This window comes from Mesoplodon mirus, assembly GCF_964341445.2.
Source record: "Mesoplodon mirus genome assembly, chromosome: 1".
Taxonomy (NCBI): domain Eukaryota; kingdom Metazoa; phylum Chordata; class Mammalia; order Artiodactyla; family Ziphiidae; genus Mesoplodon; species Mesoplodon mirus.
Window position 1 is genome coordinate 204575814 of NC_138976.1, and position 7144 is coordinate 204582957.

Below are 7144 nucleotides of genomic sequence, written 5' to 3' on the forward strand. Positions count from 1 at the left end.
CTTAATGTCTTGAAGAAGAATGTTATCGATGACCTCTGTGGGGGCATAACTCTGGGATAGTTGAGTGGGTTTTACATAATTAATCCACTCCAACATTCTCATTTTAAGTACATGGATTCCTTTGTCTACATTCTGTCAGATAAATTATGGCATCTTGCCCTCTTTGAATGTTGCTGACTATTGAATCTATGTTTCAGTCAGCCAAACAAGCCAACGATTAGAGCCAATTCCATCAGCTAGAGCTAATACTTTGAATCTCAGGTAAGTTCTTTATAATAAATTCAACCCCTTCCAACGTTATATTCCATCTTTCTCAGTCTAGCACTTATAAAACATATGCCAGGGTTTCCCTGGTGGCGCAGTGGTTGAGAGTCCACCTGCCGATACAGGGGACACGGGTTGGTGCCCTGGTCCAGGAGGATCCCACATGCCGCAGAGCGGCTGGGCCCGTGAGCCATGGCCATTGAGCCTGCATGTCCGGAGCCTGTCCTCCGCAACAGGAGAGGCCACAACAGTGAGAGCCCCGCGTACTGCAAAACAACAAACAAAAAAACCCAACAAACCATATGCCACACACACATTCTACAGGTTTCTGCTGATACACATTAGCAGGATATAGCATTTCTTTTGATGTATACGCTAACTCCTACCAGGGTGGACATTATACTTGCCTCCTGGGGCCTGGTGGAATCTGACTGTAGTTATTAGGATGCAGTAAGTGCTGATGTGGGTAGGTCTTGAGAAAAGTAGCAATTTCCTTGAAAACTAACCTATTTAGATGAGGTCTTTAGAGATATGTTAAGTAAGGGAAGGTTAGTTTCCTCAAATGGGGAGGAAGAAGGGTGGCTTCCTTTGGCGAGGAAACCACAGGAAGATTTGGGTTAAAAATTTTCATATTAATCTGAGTCTGCCTACCTGCACTTATCCTAAATACTCAATATATCCTTATCTTAATACCCAGCTCTTCCTGATCAATGTCCTGATATTAATCTGTGAGACTTAGCACAGATGTACCTTGAACTTGCATTTTAATTCTGCAACTCACACTTTTAGATTTGAAACTTGATCCTCAGCCATGTCTGCTGTGTGGCTATAAGACATGAGAAAATTTTAAGGCCCTCAGTGTGGCTCTCTGTGCCTTCCCATGCCTCGATCTGAGAGTTTAAACACCTAACACCTTTTAACATTAAGTGTAAACATTTTCATTTTGTAAGCTCTCTGGTGCTATAAGAAGCAGCTAATGGTCCCCGTGGTGCTTGTAGTTATTACTGCTGTAATAGACAAAATCAGCTGCCGCTTGACATGTAAAAGTATTGTCTTCAACTGGCAATATGTTCAAAGCAAATATTGCTGGTAATTTATTTATGGCTTCCACTACTCGGAAGAAGCACTTGTCTTTGCATTGGCAATGGAGTCACTACTACATTCAAGCTCAAAACCTTATTCCAGAGTCCCATCTTGAGCATCTTTTTCCTGGGATTACTCATGCAGGACAGGAAATCTGCTTCAGGAAGTTTAGAAAGTAGATTTTAATAAAAGGAGCTTGTTTCAAAAGTTATAAAATCTGGAGTCAAATGAAATAGGAAGGCAACCTAGAGTTTGGAAAGACTGAATCCCCTAAGCAGAACTGGAATGAATGTAGAGACTGCTGGTGGGTGCTGGGGACATGGAGGGAGAAGCCCTTGAGCAGGAATTGGACGCATGAGGGAGACGAAGCCTCAGTTGTATGTACAACTCAAAGAAAGAGGGCATTCTGGGTTCTCCCCTATCCCCTTCTTCCAAACTCTCACCAGTCCTTCCTTTACTCAAAATTAATTGGAAGCTAGTTGCCAGTGAATCCTGGGAAACCGAGTTTTCAGGAGTCAGTCCTCTGAAATAAAAATCAGAGCTGGAAAAAGAGAAATAGTCTTTAAAAATTATTCACACAAATATGCCATCCCTTTACAATAACTTCTCACATTCCAGTTCACTTGTTCACATACCCCACCACTATGATAGTACTTTGATGCAAGTCTGTTTACTCCCTTGCTTTCTCCTGATACTGCCTTTGTATCTCTCCTTACTCTCTTACATTCCAATGTCCATTATCTAATAGTGTGTTTGTCCCTAGCCCTGTTCCAGTGTCTTTTAATTATGCTGGATCAACCCAAACCATTGCTTTCTCTTTTCTTGATCTCCAGCTTTCAAAGTCTTCCCAAGTAAAGTGTATAATAGTTTAGATGGTTTCCTTTATAAATTCATGGTCACTAACCTAAAAGGTCCTTTAATATTGCCCTTTAATTCTGCTACATTAATCTGGACCCATCATTTCCCACTCTTTACACTTTGTTCTCTCTTTCTGCACTATTCTTTGTTTTTTTAAAAAAATCTTTATTGGAGTATAATTGCTTTACAATGTTGTGTTAGTTTCTGCTGTATAACAAAGTGATTCAGCTATTGCACTATTCTTAAATGGCATGTCCCCACCATTTGCTATAATATCAGGAGATAATCTCTTTTAATTCAAAGAAAGGAAAAAAACATTAGGAGAACTTTCCTGTTAATTAACATAATAGAGTTACTACATCTGCTGCCATCTTTATCTCCTTTGGTAATTTAAGAGAACAGAAGCTCTATTCCTACTAAACCCAATTCCCTTACTCCTGATTTAGATTGCATCACCTTGCACTCTCTAAGGATCCTTATTTTGTTCAATACCTTCTCTAATCTGGATCTTTTCCACTATCTTTTTTAAACATTCTAAAATCTTCCAAATTGGGAAAAATAATAAAGAAGAGTAAAGCAAAAAAGAAAAGCAAAACCAAACTCACCTTTCTCCACCTGACCTCTATTACTAATTACCACACTATCTCTTCTTCAAAGGCACAGTTTTTAAAATAATTCTTGAAAATGTTTTTCTATATCTTGGCAATTGTGAATAATGCTTCAATAAACATGAGAGTGCAATCTTTTTCAGATCCTGATTTCAGTTCTCTTATACATATATATACACACACACAGACACACATATATCTAAATATATATATCTACATATATCCATTCAGAAGTGGGATTGCTAAATCATATGATAGTTCTATTTTTAATTTTTCGAGAAGCCTCCATACTATTTTCCATAGTGACTATATACCATTTTGTATTCCCACCAACAGTGTACAAGAGATCCAATTTCTCCATATTCTCCCCAGTACTTGTTACCTCTGTATTTTTGAAAGTAAGCATGCTAAAAGGGGTGAGGTGATATCTCTTTGTGATTTTGATTTGCATTGCCCTGATGATTAGCGATGCTGAGTACCTTTTCATATACATTTTGGCTATTCATATGGGTTCTTTGGAAAATGTATATTCAAGTTCTTTGCCCATTTCTTAATCGAGTTATATGGTTTATTTGCTACTTAGTTGTGGGAATTCCTTATAAATTTTGGATATTTACCCCTTACCAGATATATGATTTTCAAATATTTTCTCCCATTCCATTGATTACCTTTCCATTCTGTTGGTTGTTTCCTTTGTTGTGCAGGAGCTTTTTATTTTGATGTAGTTCTACTTGTCTATTTTTGCTTCTGTGGTCTGTGCTTTTGGTGTCATAGCCAATAAATCATTGCCAAGATCAATGTCAAGAAGTTTTTCCCAATATGTCCATCGACAGATGAATGGTTCAAAACATGTAGTATATATTTACAATGGAATATTTTCAACTTTAAAAGAAGAAGGAGGTTCTACCATTGTGGCAACAGGGATGAACCTGGAGGACAATATGCTAAGTAAATAAGCCAGTCACAGAAGGGCACATACTGCATAATTCCATGTATATGAGGTATCTAAAATAATCAGACTTCATGGAAGCAGAGAATAGAATGTTGGTTGCCAGGGGCTGGGGAAAGGGAGAAATGGGGAGCTGTTGTTCAACAGGTATGAATTTTCAGTTATACAAGATGAGTAAATTCAAGAAATCTGCTGTACAAATAGTGTCTGTAGTTAACAATAGTGTTAAGCACTTAAAATTAGTTAAGAGGGTCAATTTCATGTTAAGTGTTCTTACCACACACAGAAAAAATGGGACACAAGGAAGCTTTTGGAGGGGACAGATATTTCTATTACCTTGATTGTGTTAATTGTCTCATGGGTTTATGCATATGTCCAAACTCATCAAATAGTATACATTAAACATGTGCCATTTTTTGTGCATCAGTTGTACCTCCATAAAGCTGTTTAAAAATGTTTATCTATATTTGATATCTTCACTTTATTACTTCCTTCTCATGCTTCAACCCACTCCCAATAGAATCCATCTTTTATTACTCCAATAAAAAGGTACTTCATAAGTTATTTCCAAATCCATGGATGCGATGTGAAAATTTTATCTCCTACTTACTTGACCTGTAAGTAGGATTTGCTTCTGTCTTTGAGACTTGATTTTCCTTGACCCAAAAACTCTTCTGGTTTTCCTTTAATCTCTGCAGCAGTTCATTCTCTATCTTCTTTGCAGGTACGTATCCTTCTCCTCAGACATTAAATGTTGAAATTCTGCAAAATTCAGTTCTAGGCCATTATGTCCTCTCACTCTAGAACTCATAATATGATTTCACAGAAACACACAGCTTCAGTTACCAACTCCATAAACTTTGGACATTTGTGTACCTGAGACCTCTAATCTGAATTCTGTAAATCCAGTTGCTTATTTAACATCTAAATCTGTTCATTTAAAATATACATAAAGCTAAATACTCATGGTCTCCCTAAACTGCCGAATCTCTCCTCCTTCATTTTCATTTGTCTTAGTGTGTAGTGATATCATTCACCCAGTTGTATAAACCAGGCACCTAACAATAATCCTTGAGTTCAACCTCTCGCATCAGCCACTATATCCTATCCATTATCAATCTTATCCATTTTATCTCCTAGATACTTCCTTAATCTATCTAATGTCCTCTATCTACTCATCATTGTAGGTGGTAAATTAATGCATGAATATAAATTTCCCTGATTGCTTTGCTTGGTACCTATAGTTTTTATGGCAGAAAAATTTATATAAAAAAAAATCCGGGGTTCCCTGGTGGCGCAGTGGTTGAGAATCTGCCTGCCAATGCAGGGGACACGGGTTCGAGCCCTGGTCTGGGAAGATCCCACATGCCGCGGAGCAACTAGGTCCGTGAGCCACAATTACTGAGCCTGCGCATCTGGAGCCTGTGCTCCGCAACAACAGCGGCCGCAACAGTGAGAGGCCTGCGCACCGTGATGAAGAGTGGGCCCCACCTGCCGCAACTAGAGAAAGCGCTCGCATGGAAACGAAGACCCAACACAGCCATAAATAAATAAATTAATAAATTAAAAAATATATATATTAAAAAAATCCGTTCATCTTCCCTATATCTTCCCTTCTGTTCCTCCATCCTCCTGTCCCCATTTCAAGCAAGTATCCAGGACTCCCTAGAAACCTCTTCCTCAGGAAATATGCCATTTCTAAGCATCAAGGTGTGAAGGAGGAGATTACAAGGCAGTTGGAGGATTAAAAGCCATTGAGTACAACAAGCACTGCCTGACACTACCTTTTTACTGGATAGAGCCTTGGAGCTGCACCAACTCATTAGAGGGATGTAGTTGAGAGAGATATAGGGAAGGCATGTAATAGGCATGAGGTATCTATCTCATCAAATATTTCAACATCCCAAACATTATACAGGAACATTTATAAATGGGACATAAAGGTCCAGGTGTCCCGGTCTCAGAAGACCAGAAGGACCTCCACAACACTTTCATGTTACAGGGTTTTTATACCACTTTGGCTGTGTAAGGTACCTCTAATAATGGCTGAGTCTAAATTCTCTACCTGCTCAGTTATTTAAAGAATTAAATTCATTTAAATCAAGTAAAGAAACAGTAGGTTTATAGCAGCTCATAACTGCTTACTTTTTAAATGTTTTTTTATTTATTTATTATTTTTGGCTCTGTGTTGGGTCTTCGTTGCTGCACGCAAGCTTTCTCTAGTTGTGGAGAGTGGGGGCTACTCTTTGTTGTAGTGCGTGGGCTTCTCATCACGGTGGCTTCTCGTTGCGGAGCATGGGCTCTAGGTGCATGGGCTTCCGTAGTTGTGGTGCATGGGCTCTAGAGCGCAGGCTCAATAGTTGTGGCACACGGACTCTAGAGCGCAGGCTCAGTAGTTGCAGAACATGGGCTTAGTTGCTCCGCGGCATGTGGGATCTTCGGGAACCAGGGCTGGAACCCGTGTCCCCTGCATCGGCAGGTGGATTCTTAACCACTGCACCACCAGGGAAGCCCCTTAAATGCTTACTTTATGTAGAAATGCTGTCACCAATATATGGCAAGAACTTTGCTTGTATAATTTACAATAACTGGTATAATACACCTTCTAAAAGAAAACTGAACAAGAATGAACTAGGGAGCAAAACATTTTTATCCTTTGAGCCATTCTGTTTTTAAGGGTTCTTGTAAGCTCCGATGTTTTATCTCTGAGAGAAAGAAAAAAAAATTTAATTGGAAATTTAGAGATTTTTAAAAAAAACTTAAAATGAAAGATCTTGGTAGTAATTGAGTGTATAGTATTGTGTCATATGCCTTATCATTCAATTTATAGAACTAATTGCCCATGGGTTCCTATAATAGGGGAGGAAAAATAACCGGTTTTAGTCCCAGTATAGATATTGCATGATAAAAGGAGAATGATGACCATCTCCATATCCAAAGGGAGAACAGGAATTCAAAACATGCTATGCCATAAAACGTTTAATTCAGCATTTTAAAATATTTTGAGCATTTTGAACTCAATGTTTTGTAACTTCTAAAAAAGTATAATGTATATACATAATTTCCACACATTTAAAATGAGTTGTTAAATTGTTGAGCCCTGACTTCTTTCTCAAAATTAAGGTATGCTAGTCGGACCTGAGAATAGCCTCCAGAGGGCGACCAAGTTTCATCCCTGCAAACAACTGCATCAAAATTTAACATTGCTTCCAACAAAAGCAAGGACTTTCTAAAGTTAAAATTTGAAAAGCCAGTGATCATAGTTAATCCTTGAAAAAAATACCATGACCCAAAGTCTGAATAGCTCTGCAAATATTGGTTGTTTAAGAAGGAGACCACCTCTAATTTGATGGTTTAGTAGAGCAAGGGCCTTTGAATCTAG